The 21,458-nt window shown below is 42.2% G+C and overlaps 1 protein-coding gene across 5 annotated transcripts in view; it reads right to left on the reverse strand.

Annotated features, from left to right (window-relative positions):
* The window catches only part of ADD1 (adducin 1), a 109,615-nt gene extending 89,053 nt beyond the window's left edge, over window positions 1–20,562 (reverse strand). For 3 of the 5 annotated variants that reach the window (XM_075992885.1, XM_075992887.1, XM_075992886.1), the window contains exon 1: window positions 20,349–20,501. The gene's annotated coding sequence lies outside the window, so the exon portion shown is untranslated. The other 2 variants (XM_075992884.1, XM_075992883.1) reach the window with 2 other exon arrangements.
* Window positions 20,563–21,458: the final 896 nt, after the last annotated feature.

The raw sequence follows: 21,458 nt of genomic DNA on the forward strand, positions 1-21,458 counted from the left end.
GCATGCTTGTAGTCCAAGGTACTCGGGAGGCTAAGGCAGAAGGATTGCTTGAGCCCAGGAGTTTGATGTTGCTGTGAGCTAGGCTGATGCCACGGCACGCTAGCCCCAGCAACGAGTGCGACTCTGTCTCAAAAAAAAAAAGAAAAAAAAAATTAACTATCCTATAGACTCTAATTCTACCATGTTTACTACACAATTTTTTTCCTGTATAGCATAAATTCATATAAAGCCTTACCAAAATATGTTCAACACATTTAAGCTAACAGTTACCAGAAACAATGTTATATGTTAGTCATAACAGTTGTTTAAAAAGGTACCTCTAGAAAAATAAAACTCAAAGGGCAACTGAATTAAACTTGCTTCTCTTCATTCCTTCCAACGCAAGTTTCCTAAACACAGACGGCCAGAACAAGCATTAACTATTAAACAATTCTGTTAAAGTTTAATATGCTATTAAGATTCCTAACTGGCAGGTCCCAGTGGCTCACGCCTGTAATCCTAACACTCTAGGAGGCTGAGGTGGGCGGATCGCTCAAGGTCAAGGAGTTTGAAACCAGTCTGAGCAAGAGCAAGACCCCGTCTCTACTAAAAATAGAAAGAAATTAATTGGCCAATCAAAAATATAGAGAAAAAAAAGTAGCCAGGTATGGTAGTACATGCCTGTTGTCCCAGTTACTTGGGAGGTTGAGGCAGGAGGATTGCTTGAGCCCAGGAATTTGAGGTTGCTGTAAGCTAGGCTGATGCCACGGCACTCTAGCCCAGATAACAGAGTGAGACTGTTTCAAAAAATTAAAAAAAAAAAAAAAAAAAAAAAGAGACAGCCAGCAGGGGCACTGACCAAACTAAAAAGGTATTAGTATATTTAATCATAAGATTGGGGGAGGGGAGTTGTTATGTTTTTATTCTTTTTAAGACATAATCTCGCTCTGTCACCCTGGGTAGAGTGCAGTGGCATCACTGTAGCTCACTGCAGCGATCCTCTTGCCTCAGCCTCCCCAGTAATTGGGACTACAGGCACGTGCCACCATGCCTGGCTATTGTTCTATCTTAGAGAAGGGGCTCATTGTTGCTCCAGCTGGTCTCCAACTCCTGACCTCAAGCAATCCTCCCAGCTCAGCCTCCCTGAGTGCTAGTATTACAGGCGTGAGCCAAGGTGCCTGGTCAGATTCGGTTTTTAAAACCTTACAAAATAGGGAATTCAAAAAAAGGACATCCCTTCTACCCGCCAAAATAACCTCTCAAAGCATGAGGAAAAAAAAAAAGATGATATATACGATACACAGGTCAGTGGTTTTTATGCCTTAGTGTTTTGATTCTCAAGGAGTCTAAGAATTCAATATATAAGAAAAGAGAAAATGCTGACACTGTCTGCAACACACACAAAAAATATAAAGTTCTGTTGCTAATGTAACCAGAGAGGAGAATTTGATAAAAATAAATTTTAAAAACACACAAGCTTTATACAAAAGGCATATGATGATGATAAATATACGACTAGACTGAGTCTGGATGGTTTTTGCTAGGCAAATAGAAACATAAAATTTAATAAAGGTAAAAAATCTCAAATTAAAAAAAAATCACTAGTTTCTTTTTTCAAACTTGATGTTTGTCACACACTCTGCTTATCAGACTCTGTATCCACAAATCCCATACAGGGAATAAGCTTTAAAATAAAGGTGTGGAGCCTCATTTCAAAAAATAAAAATAATAAAATAAAATAAATAAAATAAAGGTGTGAACAGCTCTACCATCAAATCACTCTACAAACTCAAAACTTAGGCCTCTACCCTGTAATAAGCATTGAACTTCCAAGTTATATAAATTATATTCTAAGAAGATATTAAATGAGTGACAACATAAGCAAATAAATTGGGCCAGAATTTATTCCTTTGCAAATGATTTAAAATTTAAATGTTTTAAATTATATTTACTGTATATGAATTATATCAACTTTAAAAGTACATTTTACTATGTTTTTCTTTTAAAATTCTCATTCTGAGAAAAGACATTACTATAAAATAACTGAAGATGGTCTAAATTAAAATTAGTCCCCCTACCCAAAAAATATATATACTATGCTCCACCCAGTGCTCTGCAGGTCTTCACTGCTTGATTCCACAAGGCAGGGAGTTCTGCAATCAGAGTCCATGCCTTGTCCAATAAAATGAGAACTGAGACATAAAAACCAGGTTATACTGTCACATTACTCACTCTTAGCTTATGTAATTGCCCAGGCTTATTTTTTATTTATTTATTTATTTTTTTTTTTGAAACAGAGTCTCGCTTTATTTATTTTTTTTTTTGAAACAGAGTCTCGCTTTCTTGCCTAGGCTAGAATGAGTGCCGTGGTGTCAGCCTAGCTCACAGCAACCTCAAACTCCTGGGCTCAAGCAATCCTCCTGCCTCAGCCTCCCGAGTAGCTAGGACTACAGGCACCAGCCACCATGCCCGGCTGATTTTTATATTATATATATTAGTTGGCCAATTAATTTCTTTCTATTTTTATGGTAGAGACGGGGTCTCGCTCAGGCTGGTTTCGAACTCCTGACCTTGAGCAATCCACCCGCCTCAGCCTCCCAGAGTGCTAGGATTACAGGTGTGAGCCACCGCGCCCGGCTGCCCAGGCTTATTTTATAATAGGTCTTCCCTCCCTCCTCTATCTCTCTCCATTAACCACATAAAACTTAACTCTGCTCTCCCTAAGTTACAATTAATATATAAGATTTCACCCTATTTTCAAAAAGTGAAAAACAAAGATAGAAAACTAACGAAATTGTAATTAATAAAAAATATATACAGGCCAGGAACGGTGGCTCACACCTGTAATCCCAGCACTTTGGGAGGCTGATACAGGAGGATCATTTGAAGGCCAGGAGTTTGACACCAGCCTGGGCAACATAGCAAGACCTCATCTCGCCAGTAAAATTTAAAAATTAGCAGGTGTGCTGGTACATGCTGAGGACTGAACTCTAATTTTTTTGCTAAAAACTCTTTCCTAAGGAGGCCAGCTGGGTTAGGCTGACAAATGGTAAATTCCCACTAAGCGGCTTTTGTTAACCAAACGAAGCAGTGGTTTACTTCCTGACCTGATTCTGGTATGGCTTTAACATCACCTAAATGATAAGAAGCCCCTGTCTTAACTCAAGCATCCTAGCAGATGCCTATCATAAATTTAAAATATCTTAACTCAAGCATCCTAGCAGGCGCCTATTGTAAATTTAAAATGTCCTCCTGTCTGGACCTCCCAGAGTGCTCATACCCTTATCTTAAAGTAAGCATATCCTTTCTGGTCTTCTAGATAAAGTCTAACTCTCTCAGCCAATTGCCAGCCAAAGAATCTTTAAATCCACCTATAACCTGTAAGCCCCCCCCCTTCGAGATGTCCCACCTTTTTGGGCCAAACCAATGTGTGCCTCTCATGTATTGATTTGTGACTTTGCCTGTAACCCCTGTCTGTTTGAAAATGTATAAAACTGAACTGTAACCCAGCGAGTCCACTTGCCCAAGGCCTCTTGGCAGTGGCTCCGGGTCATGGTCCTCAAATTTGGCTCAGAATAAATCTCTTTAAAATTATTTTACAGAGTTTGGCTTTTTTCCGTCCACAATGCCTATAGTCCTAGCTACTTGGAAGACTGAGGCGGGAGGATCACTTGAGCCTCAGAGTTCAAAGTTGCAGTGAGCTATGATTATACCACTCTACTCCAGCCTGGGTGACAGTGAGACCCTGTCTCTTAAAATACATACACACACACACATATATGTACACACACACGCACATGCACACACAGTAGCTCCCCCCACTCCACAGTTTTGTTTGTTTGTTTGTTTGTGACAGGGTCTCACTTTGTTGCCCAGGCTAGAGTGGGTGCCGTGGCATCAGCCTAGCTCACAGCAACCTCAAACTCCTGGGCTCAAGTGATCCTCCTGCCTCAGCCTCCTGAGTAGCTGGGATTACAGGCATGCGCCACCATGCCCGGCTAATTTTATATATATACATATATATATTAATTGGCCAATTAATTGCTTTCTATTTATAGTAGAGACGAGGTCTCGCTCTTGCTCAAGCTAGTTTTGAACTCCTGACCTCGAACAATCCACCACCTTGGCCTCCCAGAGTGCTAGGATTACAGGCGTGAGCCACTGCGCCCGGCCTTACTCCACAGTTTTGCTTTCTGTGATTTCAGTACCCACAGTCAACTACAGTCTGAAAATATCACATACAGTAAGGTATTTTGAGAGAGACCACATTTGTACATTTTTTTTTTTTTTTTTTGAGACAGAGTCTCACTGTTGTTGCCCAGGCTAGAGTGTCATGGCGTCAGCCTAGCTCACAGCAACCTCAAACTCCTGGGCTCAAGTGATTCTTCTGCCACAGCCTCCGGAGTAGCTGGGAAAACAGGAATGCACCACCATGGCTAATTTTTTCTCTATATTTTTAGTTGACCAATTAATTTCTTTCTATTTTTAGTAGAGACGGGGTCTCGCTCTTGCTCAGGCTGGTCTGGAACGCCAGACCTCCAGTGATCCTCCCGCCTTGGCCTCCCTGTGTGCTAGGATTACAGGCGTGAGCCACCACGCCCGGCCTGTGCTTTCCTATTTTATTATTAGTTATTATTAATTTCTCACTGTGCCTAATTTATAAATTGAACTTTACCATAGAAATGTATGTCTACAAAAAAGCATAGTATACAGTATATAGGATTTGATAGTATCCCCAGTTTCAGGCAACCACAGAGGAGACATGGAACATAAAGCCCAAGAATAAGGAAGGACTACTGTATATATAAAAGCATTTAGAGCATATTCAAAAAATATTAAGGACGTTTGCTTTGGGATTACATCAATTTTGGACATTTTCTAATTTTTGTTTCATTGTGTCTTGCTCTTATCTTCTGATTTTCCTGTAACATACAGCTTTAGCCCCCCAACCTCCTAAAAAAGAAAAAAAAATGATAAGAATTTCACTCTTGATTTTGACTTCAATGGGGAATTAGATATGTTCACATACATAAAAGGTCAAAATGGAAGGAAAAGCAACAACTGGCTAAACAGGTCATTAAGTAGATAGGTAAGAAAAACTATCAGAGAACATTTACAAATTGTTTAAACCTCGTTTTATAAGATAGTATTTCCTAGCCATAAGTTTCCACAGTTCTTGTCTAGAAACTTTAGATTCCCTCACTGGTAAGCATTTATACAACCAGTATTATCTGAGTGTCTGCTTTGTGCCAGGCCCTGGGACTATGGCTTTTCTTTGGGCTTTTCCAAAGATAGACAAATGGATGAAGGAAGGCAGACAAACAATAAGAAGCCCCAAGCAAGGTAAATATCCATACAAGGTAAGTAAAGAAAGCTATGAAGCACTGAGCCTCAAAGGGAGATCCAGAGGTCTGCCTAAAGAAGTGAAATTCAGAGTTAATGAAGTCTAAGAAATGGCTATCTGCCAGTTCCTAGACACCATCACACTCTTGCCTTGGGGCTTTATAACTGCTGTTCCTTTTCCCTGACTCCATTTTGTAAAACTCTACTTGTGTAGAACACAGGACCCTATGTTCTTCACAGTGCATCCTGTTGTAACAGCAGACATGGTACCATTTCTATCCAAGGCCAGTCTCTAGTAGTATTTTGAATCAGGCCCTCTTCCCATATCCAGGACTTTTTGACACTAGATGTACCTGACTCCCAAGCCAGCACCTCAACTTTCTTTTGGGATATAATTAAGTTACTTGGATGTAATTAGTTATCTTAGTTTGATAATTTGGAGTCTTGCTTCCAAGAAGGTAGAAAGGGCTGGGCGAGGTGGCTCACACCTGTAATCCTAGCTCTCTGGGAGGCCGAGGCAGGCAGATTGCTCGAGATTAGGAGTTCAAAACCAGCCTGAGCAAGAGCGAGACCCCGTCTCTACTATAAATACAAAGAAATTAATTGGCCAACTGATACATATATATAAAATTAGCCGGGCATGGTGGCACATGCCTGTAGTCCCAGCTACTCAGGAGGATGAGGCAGGAGGATTGCTTGAGCCCAGGAGTTTGAGGTTGCTGTGAGCTAGGCTGACGCCATGGCACTCACTCTAGCCTGGGCAAGAAAGCGAGACTCTGTCTCAAAAAAAAAAAAAAAAAAAAAGAAGGTAGGAAGGAAGGGAGCAGTGCTCAGTCTAGGGAATACCTTTCTATGTGCTCTATGCAATGCCCCATGAGTCTTGAGGTTTTCCAGTCCAGCTGGTGGTAACAGCCTTTATACCCAGCTCTGTGTTAGTGCCAACCATTCATTCTTCACACACATGCAGAACAAAGCTCAGGAATATTTTAGGAATAAATAACTATTCAGAGCACAACAATGTAAAATTTACAGCGTATGGCATCTAATAAAAAAGTACCCAACATACAAAGAAGCAGAAAAATCAGGACCCATATTGAGATAAATCAATCAAAACCAACCCAGAACTGAAAGCAATGTTAAAATTAACAAATAAGGTCATTAAAAGTTGTACAACTATATTCCATACATTCAAAATCTTAGAGAGATGGACAATATTAAAAATACAAATGGAGCTTCTAAAGATGAAAGCTACAATGTTTAAAACTAAAATTACACCAAATGAGATTAATGGTAGGTTAAATATTGCCGAACAAAGATAAGTGAATATGAAGATACAACAATAAAAACTATCCAAAACAAAATACACAAAGAAAAGAGAATCAAAGAATGGCTCACACCTGTAATCCTAACACTTAGGGAAGCTAAGGCAGGAGGATTGCTTTAGGCCAGGAGCTCAAGACCACCTGAGCAACACAGCGAGACTGTCTACAAAAAAGTAGAAAAATTAGCCAGGCATGGTGGTTTGCACCTGTAGTTCAGGGTACTTGGGAGACTAAGTAAGGTAGGAGGATCACTTGAGCCCAGAAGTTTGAGGTTGTAGTGAGCTATGATCCATCACTGCAGTCCAGCCTGGGTGACAGTGTGAGACCTATTTCAAAAAACGTAAAAAGAAAAAAAGAAAAGAGAATCAGAGAAATGAACAGAGAACAGGGCATCAGTGGGCTGTGGGACAACTTCAAATAGTTTAACATGCATGGAATTGGAGTCCCCAAAGAAAAGGATACGAAAGTGGAACAGAATAAATACATGGAAAAAATGGGGAAAATATTTCTAAATTTGATGAAAACTATAAACCTATAAACCCAAGAAAGAAGCTCAATGAATCCAATGCACAAGAAACATGAAGAAAACTACTGTACACAAAGGCATATCAAAATTAAATCGTCTAAAATCAGTGATAGAGAAAATCTTAAAAGCAGCCAGAGAAAAAGGAGATGTTACGTACAAAGAAACAAAGATAAAGATGAGAGCAGATTTCTTGTAGGAAACAATGCAAGTAAGATAGTAAAGCAAAATCTTTTCTTTTTTTTTTTGAGTCAGGGTTTTGCTCTGTCACTCAAGCTGGAATACAGTGGCATCATCATAGCTCACTGCAACCTCAAACTCCTGGGCTCAAGTGATCCTCCTGTCTCAGCCTCTCAAGTAGCTGTGACTAAATGTGCATGCCACCATGCTTGGGGAATTTTTTTTTTGTAAAGACAAAGTCTCACTATGTTGCCCAGGCTAGCAACATCTCTAAAGTACAATAACTACCAAAATATTTCAGCCCAAAGGTTTTGAGTTCCAAAACTCTTTTGACTCAAATCTACAAGCTTCTGTGGCAATGATACCTCTGAACTATAAGCATTACATTTTCTCAAACACTATCATTTCTTTTGGCTAGATTAGATACATTTAGCATCTGCTTTTTTAATACAATGTTTTACAAAGGTATGAGATAAATAACTGTGGATGAATTATGAGAATTTACCACTAACAAGGGTTCCTCTTTTTTTTTTGCCAAGTATATTCTAAATATGTGATAACAAATAACATATTTGAACAGCATCGATTGCCTACAAAGTACTTTTTAATTTAATCTTCACACTATTTAAACGAGAAAGCTGAAGTTCAGAAAAAAGGAAATGATTTGCCTAAGGATTTAAAGTGTAGGAAGTGAGAGTAGGAAAAAGGTCTGGCATCTCTTAGGTTCTTCCTATCGGCCAGGTATAACACTAGGCAGTTCACTTACATTATATCTAATCCCCATAAATGCCAAATGAAGTAGAAAATACCCCCTCCCATTTTACAATACAGACACAAGATTAAGTAATTTGCAGAAACAAGTTACGCAGCAAGGTATGACCAGGTCCAAGTAGCTCTTTTTATTAAACTACTCATGAAATATGTTAAAGGGAAAACATAAAATGTAAAAATAGTCTGCCAAAAAAGAAAATAAATTTAAATATGAAAAATTAAAAAGTTTTTTAAAAAGATAAAATGTAAAAATATATTATGAGATTGAATTATACTCAAAGAGAAGTAAAGCAGAGTTCTTAATGAAAAGGATAGACTTTATTTTATTCATTTACTATCATGGACAATGCCCAACAATCCCCTTACAACCAATACAATACAGAGTTTCAGAGCAGTACTTCTATGAGTCCTTAAAGTAGACCCAAGTATGATGCAACAAAAGAAAGCACTGGCAGACAAAACAATTCAGTCTAGGAGTCAGATATCTAATTTAATGATAAAATCTAAACTATTTAGACAGGAATCAACAAAAAAAATCCTCGTCCATGCCAAATCAGCCTACCACCTGTTCTTATAAGCCCCACAGCTAAGAATGTTTTTTTTTAATTCTTTTTTTTTTTTTTTTTTTTTTGAGACAGAGTCTTGCTCTGTTGCCCATGAGTGCCGTGGCATCAGCCTAGCTCATAGCAACCTCAAACTCCTGGGCTCAAGCAAACTCCTTCTGCCTCAGTCTCCAGAGTAGCTGGGACTACAGGCATGCGCCACCATGTGGGCTAATTTTTTCTATAAATTTTTAGTTGGCCAATTAATGTCTTTCTATTTTTTTTAGTAGAGACAGGGTCTCACGTTGCTCAGGCTGGTTTAGAACTCCTGACCTTGAGTGATCCACCTGTCTCAGTCTCCCAGAGACAGGCGTGAGCCACCACACCTGGCTGGTTTCTTAAAATTCTTAAAGGCTGAGGTTGAGCATGGTGGCTCACACCTGTAATCCTAGCACTCAGGGAGGTGCTAGGGCACTTTGGGAGGCTGAGGCAGGAGATCACTTAAGCTCAGGAGTTTGAGACTTGCCTGAGCCAGAGCAAGACCCCATCTCTACAAAAAATAGAAAAATTAACTAGGCATTGTGACATGTGCCTGCAATCCCAGATACTCAGGAAGCTGAGACAAAAGGATCACTCAAGTCCAGGAGTTTTAAGTTGCAGTGAGCTGTGATGACACCACTGTACTGCAGCCTGGGCAACAAAGTGAGACCCCGTCTCAAAAATGTAATTGTAAAGGTTAAAAACAATCAAAATAATAATAATAATATACAAAATTTAAATAATAAAAATTACATACATGCAAATCAATTCAAATTTCAGTGTCCATAAATAAAGTTTTATTAGAACAGTCATGCTTATTCATTTTACATACCATCCATAGATGCTTTTATATAAGACTAGAGCTGGACAGCTGCAACCAAGATGATCTAACTCTCAAAGCCTAAGATATATACTATATGGCCCTTTACAAAAGACTTGCCAATCCCCACTTTAAGGGAACAGATGCCTCGCCACCTTTAATAATCTTCCATGAACATTATTCCTCACAGCCAAGCTTTCAAAAAATAACTGAAGATCATTAATTCAATAAATATTTCTTTAGTGCCTACTCCAGGCATTACGCTAGACCAGGCATCCTCAAACTACAGCCCACGGGCCACATGCAGCCCGCCAGGACATTTATCCAGCCCGCTGGGTGTTTTTTGCCGCTGCTGCCTGTCCTGCTTAGCAGCCGACTCGTCCTGGGCCCACAGTGCGCATGTGTGGAATGTGCACCACACTCTCCAACAGCCCTCCAACGGTCTGAGGGACAGCGAACTGTTTGAGGACCCCTGTCACACAGCTAGACTATGGAAATACAGTAGTAAACAAGATAAGCAGAGCCCTGCCCTCATGGAGGAGACCAGGATCAACAGTCATAATCAAATGCCTAAAGTGTTAGAACTGAGGACATCTACATAAGGAACATAGCACAACCGGGTGGTTTAGAGCATCATCTCTAGAGTCAGATTCTCTTGGTTTGAATCCCAACTTCACCACGACCTAGCTGTGTGACCTTGACAATTACTTAAAATTCTTGTTTTTTTTCATCTGAAAAAGATAATAGTAGCTACCCAATAATATTGTTGTGTAGAACAAATGAGATAATATATAAAATGCCTACACACACAGGTTGAATATCCCTAAACCAAAAATCAAAAATCCAAAACTTGGCCGGGCGCTGTGGCTCACGCCTGTAATCCTAGCTCTTGGGAGGCCGAGGCGGGCGGATTGCTCAAGGTCAGGAGTTCAAAACCAGCCTGAGCAAGAGCGAGACCCCGTCTCTACTATAAATAGAAAGAAATTAATTGGCCAACTGATATATATATAAAAAAAAATTAGCCGGGCATGGTGGCGCATGCCTGTAGTCCCAGCTACTCGGGAGGCTGAGGCAGAAGGATCACTCAAGCCCAGGAGTTTGAGGTTGCTGTGAGCTAGGCTGATGCCACGGCACTCACTCTAGCCTGGACAACAAAGTGAGACTCTGTCTCAAAAAAAAAAAAAAAAATCCAAAACTTTTTGAGCACCAACATGATACTCAAATGAAGTATTCATTGGAGCAGTTCAGATTTCAGATTTTTGGATTAGGGATACTTAACTGGTAATAAAATGTAAATATTCCAAAATACAAAAAAGTTCAAAATTTGAAACACTTCTCGTCCCAAACTGGGACTGAAATGAAGGGTATTCAACCTGTAATAAGTACTTAAAAAGATGAAAATTTAACTTTACAACCTAGATTTTAGTAATTCTATGTTGCCAATTAAAAGCATATCCCTATTTTTCAACAACCATTTAAACAGAAAAAGGGACAAATATCAAAGGAAAGCCCAAAGGCACTTAATCGTGACACATACACCCAATGTGGATAGTAACCCCATCTCCACAGAATGGTCATCCTAGGTCCACTGCAACACTGGTCAAATGGACCATTGTTCTAAGAGCAAGGACAGAGAACAGTGGTTCTTAATCAGGGGATGCACTTGAATCACCTGCCCAAGGCTGATATTCAACAGGTCTAGGTGGAATTCCTGGGCACATGTGCATGTATATGTGTTTCTTTCTTTTTTTTTGAGACATTTTGTTGCCCAGGCTAGAGTGAGTGCCGTGGCATCAGCCTAGCTCACAGCAACCTCAAACTGCTGGGCTCAAGCAATCCTACTTCCACAGCCTCCTGAGTAGCTGGGACTACAGGCATGCGCCACCATGCCCAGCTAATTTTTTCTCTATATATATTAGTCGGCCAATTAATTTGTTTCTATTTATAGTAGAGATGGGGTCTCGCTCTTGCTCAGGCTGGTTTCGAACTCCTGACCTCTAGCAATCCGCCTGCCTCGGCCTCCCAGAGTGCTAGGATTACAGCCGTGAGCCACCGCACCCGGCCATGTGTTTCAACCACTACCATAAAACATGGGTACCAAAAAAGAAAAGCCTTTCATTTCTTCTTCACATAATGAAGAATGACATCTTTCTTTTGCCCACAGTACCCATCTTCCAAGAGTTAAGTTTAAATTCTACTGTCTTTATGTAGCCTTCCCTGAAGTTTTATAACCTTATGTTGTTAGTTATCATTATCTCTGAAGGTTTATGACCTTATGTTTTTAACTATCATTTTCCCAAGAGTATGACTTAAATTCCCCAAAAGACTTAATGAGACTGAATCATTACTTAATTCTACAAATACTGGGTACCTACTTACTATGTGCTAGGTAATCGTGCTCAGAACACAATGGGAAACAGAACTAAGGTGTTAATAAGAGACAGAATTAGAGATACAGGAAGAGATCAAACCTTGAAAGTTTGGTCCAAGTGTACAGGATTTATGGGCCATGGAGAATCACTAAAAGGCTCTAGGAAGAGAAGTGACATGGTCTCATCTATCTCAGACAACTCATTCTTGAATGAACACAGAAGGGCCAGCTCTGGGTCTCTTTAAAGTACATTTAAGCAGAGGGTTAAAAACTGAGAAGGAGGCTGGGCGTGGTGGCTCACGCCTGTAATCCTAGCACTCTCGGAGGCCCAGGCGGGCGGATTGCTTGAGGTCGGGAGTTCGAAACCAGCCTGAGCGAGACCCCGTCTCTACTAAAAATAGAAAGAAATTAATTGACCAACTAAAAGTATATATACAAAAAATTAGCCGGGCATGGTGGTGCATGCCTGTAGTCCCAGCTACTCGGGAGGCTGAGACAGGAGGATCACTTGAGCCCAGGAGTTTGAGGTTGCTGTGAGCTAGGCTGATGCCACGGCACTCACTCTAGCCTGGGCAACAAAAGTGAGACTCTGTCTCAAAAAAAAAAAAAAAAAGCTGAGAAGGAGCTGACTGGCCAAGCAGAATGGCATAAGATCATGCAAGGCAGAGAGTTCAACATGCAATTCCCCGAGGCAGACAAGAGCTAGAGAGTCCTCCTGGAAGACCACTACGAATGCAGCATAAATGAGCAAGTGGAAGAATGTGAGTTTGGAAAGCATGGTAAGAAATATGGATTCTGTTCTAATTATGTGTGAAAGTTGTCAGAATCAAAATGGAGTCACTAATGTTTAAAAAACAAAACAAAACCTGTCAGAGCTAAGGAAGGCTACAACGTGAGGGTTTTCATGCTTGTATTCTTGATAACAAAAACTACTACAACAGACTCTGCAAAAACCACAACCTTGCACAAAGGCCACTGCAACCATACTCAAAAATTCTTCTGCAAGGCTCAGTGTGGTAGAGCACACGTATAGTCCCAAATACTTAGGGAGACCAAGGTGGGAGGATCACTTGAGGCTAGTAGTTAGAGGCTGCAGTAAGCTATGACTATGCCTGTGAACAGCCACTGCACTCCAGACTAGGCAACACAGTGAGACTCCAGATCTAAAAAAACCTAAAATTAAAAAACAACTTTTTCTAATACTTCTGCAAGGACATCTGCCCAGCAACTGCCTGCCCAAACTCATACTGGCATCATCCTTGTTATTGATCTTTGAAGCCAAGGATAATTATTTCAAAACAATTATGTAATCCTTATTTTTTTCCTTTAAAAATTTTTGTCCTCCTTTACGTCCCTAAGCACATAGTTTACTATGGCACGTGTATTCCCACTGCAATGCTCTATTCCCAAATATATATCATTTCTTTTTTTTTTTCTGAAACAGAGTCTCACTTTGTTGCCCAGACTAGAGTGAGTGCCATGGCATCACCCTAGCTCACAGCAACCTCAAACTCCTGGGCTCAAGCAATCCTGCTGCCTCAGCCTCCCTAGTAGCTGGGACTACAGGCATGCGCCACCATGCCCAGCTAATTTTTTCTATATATATTAGTTGACCAAGTAATTTGTTTCTATTTTTAGTAGAGACCAGGGTCCCGCTCTTGCTCAGGCTGGTTTCGAACTCCTGACCTCTAGCAATCTGCCCGCCTCGGCCTCCCAGAGTGCTAGGATTACAAGCGTGAGCCACCGCGCCCGGCCTATATATCGTTTCTTATATAGAGCCTTGCTCTGTTTGTTATTTAGGCTGACAAATGGCAAATCACTGGGGAGTTTGTTTTGGTTTTGTAAAATTTCTTATTTTATTCTGCATACATAATCCAGGTACATGAATCAAAATTCCAAAGGTATATAAGGTCATACAGAGAAACAAGTCTCCCTCCCACCCTGTCCACCAGCCACAGAGTTCCCCGTCCCTAGACACAACCACTATATCAGTTTTTGAAGAGTTTTAAGCAGGATAGAACATAAGAACATGGTCTGATAATGTTACATATGTCACTCTGGCTGAAAGGTGAAGGATGAGTAGGAAGGACAGACTCAGGGACCAGCTAAAGGTGGCTATGGTGTCCACGGATGAAATGATGGCTGCTGGGACCCAGGTGATAGTGGAAATGAGGGTAGAATTGACAAAACTGATGTTAGCAAGACAGCATTAATGACTATGGCTATAGGCATCGTTATTAGCACGCTTAGAATCTACAGGTCTAGTATCTCAGAGCTCAGTGAATATGTATACAGATAATGGGTAAGAAAACAATGGATAACAACAGAAAAATAGATTACTAAAATGTGATGTTAACAATTTAATAATAATGAACTTACTGTGTCAATATGAATTAGATTTTATCTCAGAAATGGCATATCTGAAACCAACCCAAAACTGTACTACCACAGCTGAGGGGCTGAAATGGCAGCTGTTTAAAAAGGAAAAATGCAAAACCAAGGTCTTTAACCTATTGCTGTTAATCACCACATAACAGAAAAGGCTAACGTCTTCTCAACAGAAGTTTAGAGTATAACATCACACCTTATGCAAAGTATTTCTTTCTATTCTTATAACTTAAAATGTATAAGAAAATTCTCACCAAATCATAGTATAAGAAAAAAATATCATTAATGGACAAACTTTTTCTGCTGAATGTTCATTAAAAAGCAGTCATTTCTTGTTGAATAAACTATAGTACATTCACAAAAAGCAGCACTATGCAACTACAAGAAGGAATGAGAACCATCTATATTATTCTATGGAGTAAATGTGAAAGTTAAGTGAAAAAACTATGGTAGAGGGCCAGGTGTGGTGGTTCACGCCTGTAATCCTAGCTCTCTGGGAGGCCGAGGTGGGAGGATCGTTTGAGTTCAGGAGTTCGAAACCAACCTGAGCAAGAGCGAGACCCCGTTTCTACTATAAATAGAAATTAATTGGCCAACTAATATATATAGAAAAAATTAGCCGGGCATGGTGGCGCATGCCTGTAGTCCCAGCTACTTGGGAGGCTGAGGCAGCAGGATCGCTTGAACCCAGGAGTTTGAGGTTGCTGTGAGCTAGGCTGATGCCACGGCACTCGTTGCAGCCTGGGCAACAAAGTGAGACTCTGTCTCAAAAAAAAAAAAAACCATGGTAGAAAACGATGTATAGTATGCACCTATCTAATATATGTATACCACCTATCTAATAAAGAGAAGATATGACTATAACCACAAAATTAAAAAGGTTATCTATGGGAATGGGAGGGAGCAGGGTAAAGAGGACAGGAATAAAAGAAACAAGACTTCTTTGAATTTACTGTACCTTGTTTTATAAGTTTGACTTTGAAAGTCTTTTAATATTTTATATAATTATAAAATAAAATAAAATTTCTTAAAAGCAATCCCTAAATACTTCAAGCAAAGAACAAAAGAACCAAACTATACATCCAGTGATGGCAAAAACATACCGTTACTATTCTAAGTGACTTTAAAACACGGTAATGTGATTACATGTCCCTAATAAGGATGCAAAAAAACCCCTCAAATACTTTTCATTAGTAGTAGTTTTCATCTTCTTCTGAGAATGAAAAGTATTCAGTGTGGGATGAAATAATGAGCAATTAGAACCAAGATGTTTGGCAGAAAAAAAGATACAGGTATAAGACTAAGAATGTTAAGTAGTCTAGTATTGCTTTTGAACTGGAAGCATCAGTAACCGATCATCTGTGCACCAAAAAGATCCAGAAACAATGATGAACCTAGTAGCAATGAGCAACACCAAGGCCCAGATTGCGTTTTCCAAATAATACTATTTTCCATAAAAAGAAACCAAGGCCCCTTAGGGGAATGGATGCTTCCAGGGCTGGGACAGAAAACATAGAAAGTAAGTCCGGTGCAGTTAATGATACTAGAAAGTACAGCAACCAAAGTATTAAGAATTGTGTTTAGGGCCAGGTGCGGTGGCTCACGCCTGTAATCCTAGCACTCAGGGAGGCCGAGGCGAGCGGACTGCTCGAGGTCAGGAGTTCAAAACCAGCCTGAGCAAGAGCGAGACTCTGTCTCTACTATAAATAGAAAGAAATTAATTGGCCAACTAATATATAGAGAAAAAAAAAATTACCCAGGCATGGTGGCACACGCCTGTAGTCCCAGCTACTCGGGAGGCTGAGGCAGTAGGATCACTTGAGCCCAGGAGTTTGAGGTTGCTGTGAGCTAGGCTGACGCCATGGCACTCACTCTAGCCTGGGCAACAGAGTGAGACTCTGTCTCAAAAAAAAAAAAAAAAATCTACACTTTTGTCACTGGCCTGAAAAAAAAAAAAAATAAATAAAGAATTGTGTTTAGGGCCAGGCGCAGTAGCTTACGCCTGTAATCCTAGCAGTCTGGGAGGCCAAGGCGGGAGGATCGCTCAAGGTCAGGAGTTCAAAACCAGCCTGAGAAAGATCCAGACCCCGTCTCTACTAAAAACAGAAACAAATTAATTAATTGCCCAACTAAAAATACATAGAGGCCGGGCGCTGTGGCTCACACCTATAATCCTAGCTCTTGGGAGGCCGAGGCGGGCGGATTGCTCAAGGTCAGGAGTTCAAAACCAGCCTGAGCAAGAGCGAGACCCCGTCTCTACTATAAAATAGAAAGAAATTAATTGGCCAACTGATATATATATAAAAAAAAAAATTAGCCGGGCATGGTGGCGCATGCCTGTAGTCCCAGCTACTCGGGAGGCTGAGGCAGAAGGATCACTCGAGCCCAGGAGTTTGAGGTTGCTGTGAGCTAGGCTGACGCCACGGCACTCACTCTAGCCTGGGCAACAAAGTGAGACTCTGTCTCAAAAAAAAAAAAAAACAAACAAAAAAAAATACATAGAAAAAATTAGCCAGGCATGGTGCCACATGCCTGTAGTCCCAGCTACTTGGGAGGCTGAGGCAGAAGGATTGCCTGAGCCCAGAAGTTTGAGGTTGCTGTGAGCTAAGCTGATGCCAGGGCACTCCAGCCTGGGCAACAGAGACTCTGTCTCAAAAAAAAGAATTGTGTTTAATGGATTCAGGAACCAATTTGAACATATTCCTATTGGACAAAGATGAGACAATCTGAACATCAATAAGGATAGCACCAGCAATGGAGTGAAACATCAAATATGTTTAAGTCCATGAGTTCACAAGGACATAAATACATACACACAATTCACTGGTTATTTTTGAAGGATGCTAGGGAACCAATCCATTATTTTGAAACCTAGTAAATAACGGGCAGAAGTTAAGCATTTATCCTGCCTTTTCTATAAAAATGACACACTACTTTAAGGTAACCAAATAGTGGATGAAGGGAAAATTCTCTTTACAGAAGTATTCCATCTAATAAATGGTGAAGTTATAGAATTAAAACAATATGTTTAATGCCTAATGAAATAACTCTCTAGGCATTGAGCATCAAGGGTTGCTAACAAGAATTGCTGCTAACAAGTAATCATTATCTGCCTACTTACCTATGAAGTCTTCTTGCCAAAAATAAATCAAACCTGAATCTGATCCCACCTTTAGGTTTAACCACCAGTTTACAGTATATTCTGTGTTGTTAACTGTATTATTAAACTATGATACAGAATAAAATCCAGACTGTGCATAACTTCACAGGACAGACTACCAGGTTACATCAACAAATAAATTAAAAAACAAAACATGGAGGGGGAACCTATAGATTAAAACTAGTCACAATGTACAGACAGCATTTGGATCCTAATTCAAACTGTTTAGAAAAAATTATGAGACAAGAATATTTTTTCCTAAGAGGCAAGGTCTTGCTATGTTGTCCAGGTTAGACATGAACTCCTGTGCTCAAGCAATACAATCAAGAAAATTTTAGGCCAGGCCCGGTGGCTCACGCCTGTAATCCTAGCTCTCCGGGAGGCCGAGGCAGGCGGATTGCTCAAGGTCAGGAGTTCAAAACCAGCCTGAGCAAGAGTGAGACCCCGTCTCTATTATAAATACAAAGAAATTAATTGGCCAACTGATATATATATATATATAAAATTAGCTGGGCATGGTGGCGCATGCCTGTAGTCCCAGCTACTCGGGAGGCTGAGGCAGCAGGATCGCTTCAGCCCAGGAGTTTGAGGTTGCTGTGAGCTAGGCTAACGCCAAGGCACTCACTCTAGCCTGGACAACAAAGCAAGACTCTGGCAGGGTGCGGTGGCTCACAGTGGCTCACGCCTGTAATCCTAGCACTCTGGGAGGCCGAGGCGGGCGGATTGCTCGAGGTCAGGAGTTCGGAACCAGCCTGAGCAAGAGCGAGACCCCATCTCTACTATAAATAGAAACAAATTAATTGGCCAACTAATATATATAGGAAAAAAAAATTAGCCAGGCATAGTGGCGTATGCTTGTAGTCCCAGCTACTCGGGAGGCTAAAGCAGGAGGACTCTTTGAGCCCAGGAGATTGAGGTTGCTGTGAGCTAGGCTGATGCCACGGCACTCACTCTAGCCTGGGCAACAGAGTGAGACTCTATCTCAAAAAAAAAAAAAAAAAAAAGCGAGACTCTATCTCAAAAAAAAAAAAAGAAAAAGAAAATTTTAACACTGGCTTGGTATCATCCACTTTTTGTGACAGTGGTATTCATGGTTACCTTTTTTTAAAGGCTTTAAGATATACATACTGAAATATTTAATGGTTAATGATATGACATCTGGGATTAGGGGGTACAGATGAGCAAATTTGTTTATGAATTAGTAACTGCTGAAACTGGATGAGGGTAAACAGGAGTTTATCATACTATTCCTTGTACACGTGTGTGTATGTAAAGAGCTGAACATGGAAGGTAGGAAGAGAAGAAGAGCAGTCAATTTAACTCTAATTTTCATGTAATAAAAATATCTTGTTATCCTTCATTTCAATATTTACTTTTCTGATTCAATACATGAAAGAACTAAAAATTAATAAATGATCTAAAGAAACAGGTTTTATGGTAAAATCCATAACTGAACACCAAACAAAACCTTATCAGCATCAGATAGCATCAAAAGAATTCAAGTAGAAAATGATCAGCTTATATTAATACAGATTATATTTTAATAATAGAAGGGAAACTATCCCACAGTTTGTGGAGACTGGCTAGAATTTAGATTTCACATCATTCCCTGAGTCTCTGTAAGTCTAAAACCTAAACACACAAGTAGTAAACAAATCATACCAGCTGCATCGTTGTAAACCACATCAAAACTGTAAAAGGCAGTTCTGACTGCTGAAACCATCCACTTCCTTAAAAAACAACTTTCCTATTCTACTTCCTCAGAGTCAGAATCAAAGGAGTACTTTATAATTTATATAGTACAGGCATTTGTTCATTAAAGACTCCAATTTTTACAATCCCACATTCATACAATTCACCCCCTGCCTGAAATGCCCTCCCCTCTCTGATGTCTGTCCGGGCTTGTTTTCATTGAGGGCCTCAACTCATACACGTTTTGCAAAAGAGAAAAAGTGAACCTTTTTTCTATTTCCTATCCTCATTAAAAATCATTTTTCACACACAAAAAAAATCTTTCTGTAACTTACCAGCAATGCATACAGCTGGCAGGTATATTTTTGGCCTTTGGGGATATGACAAGTGCTTTTAGTCATTTTAGGCATAAAATTATATGATCAAACCAATAGCAGTTTCAGGTGAAACAAAATTACTTCACGGTGGTTATGTCTAAAGTGGACACAAATCATCTACCAAATATCTTGAGCCATGAAGTACGAGAGCAAAAATAAAAGTAATTGTAAAAGTAATTGTTTTAGGGAGAGAGGCCCTCTGACATCTCCCCAAAAAAGAAAAAATCAAGAAAAGAGAGGGAGGACAAAGATGATCAACAGCACCATCTCTAATAAAGTTCCAGGACTATCTCATCACCATCGGCAGGCAGATTCGGCTTTTCTCTTTTGGCAGGTGTCGTTCTTAAAAACAAGAGCTATCAAGACACAAACCCTGGAGCCGCCAGCGCTCCGGGCCACAGATGGGGCCATCACCAGCACAATGTTGATCCAAAGTCCGGTCGAGATCCTCCGTTTCCATACGGACCCCTGAAGCCAGAAACGAGCCGCCTGGGCTGCTTCCACAGAGAAGCCCACGACCCCGGGGCCTGGTCTTGGCAGAGGATGTGCAGCGCCTGGGGCCCCTCTGCACACGGTGCGGGCCGACGGCGACCGCAGGGACCCCTCCCAGACGCCCTCCGAGCCGCAGCGGCCTCCCCGCGCCGCCCCCGCCCTCCGCGCTGTCGGGGCGCGCAGCAGGCCCAGCGGCCCACGCCCGCCCGCAGCCTCCGCCCAGCTCCCGCGCCGCTCGCCCCGCGGCCCGGCAGCCGCGACCCCAGCCCGACCCGGAGCCCCTGACCACCCCGCTAGACGCCCGCTCCCGCCCCGCACCCCTGCCGCCGCCCTCGCCCGCCGACCTCACCTCACAGACTAATCGTGCACAGCGCACGGGATCCCCGAGTCTGAGCCAGGCCGCCGCCCGTCAGCTCCGGCTCGGACTCCAGCACCGGCTCCTCCCCCTGTCCGCTGCGCATACCCGGCCCGCAGTCCCCGCCCGCCCGGCCTCTCCGCCCCCTCAGCCCTGGGCGCTCACCTCCGCCGCCAAAGCTGGGTGCGGCCTACGGCGTGGCGGCCCAACCACGACCCATCCCATAGGCCAGGCGCACGCCGCCACGCCGAGCAACGATCCCTGCGATTGGTCGGATTTAAGTGGCGGCTCTGACGGCGGGGCGGGGCTTACTACCTCCGAGGTCAGCTGGAAGCGCCTCGGTGTGCCAGAGACCTACGGACAGCGGAGGGTTTGTCGTGCCAGGCCTACTGGGACGCAGCCTTGGGACGGCGGGTCATGGCCGCACAGGCCTCGTCGCCGAAGTAGGCCTGGGCTGCTCAGCCGGCCCCACCTCCCTGTCGCCGGAACCGCTTGATACTCTGGTTGTAGCTGATAGCACGTCTGTCGAGGCCCACTGCGGCCAGGCGCCGGGATGCACAGGAAGGCGTACCAAACGGCCCAGTTCTAGGCCAGCTGTCGGCCACAGAGGCTGACTGAGCTGGGGTCAGTAGGGAGACAAGGGCATGCAGGTCCGAAGCCCAGAAGCCGAGCCCGCACTGCCCGCCTCGCCCACTCCTCCAGCGAACGGACCCTGCCCCTGTGCGGGTTGCATGTCCCCAGACAGAGTTTTGGGGCCGGGATGGCAGCCAGGGTGGGATCAGGACAGCGGAGCCTGTGGGCCCTGATAAGGCTCCGCAGACAGGATAACTGCCTGGCACCTGGGGCCCACCCTGCTGAATGCTGAATGAACCAGCACCAGGCACCTCCGCAGAACCAGGGAATAAATGTAGACGGGGGGCGCTGGCAGGAGCAGGCCACCAACCAATGATCCGAAGGGTCGCCTAAGAGACAGCACCAGTAGTGTCCTGCACATTGTTCCTTCTATTGTCCCATCTGAGACCAAAAAGGCCAGGGGAGACAGATGGGCAAGGCTGCTTGTTCTCTTCATACCCATATAAAGCTGAGGTCCAGAGCCGGGCCAGG

This window comes from Microcebus murinus, chromosome 16 (assembly GCF_040939455.1).
Source record: "Microcebus murinus isolate Inina chromosome 16, M.murinus_Inina_mat1.0, whole genome shotgun sequence".
Lineage (NCBI taxonomy): Eukaryota > Metazoa > Chordata > Mammalia > Primates > Cheirogaleidae > Microcebus > Microcebus murinus.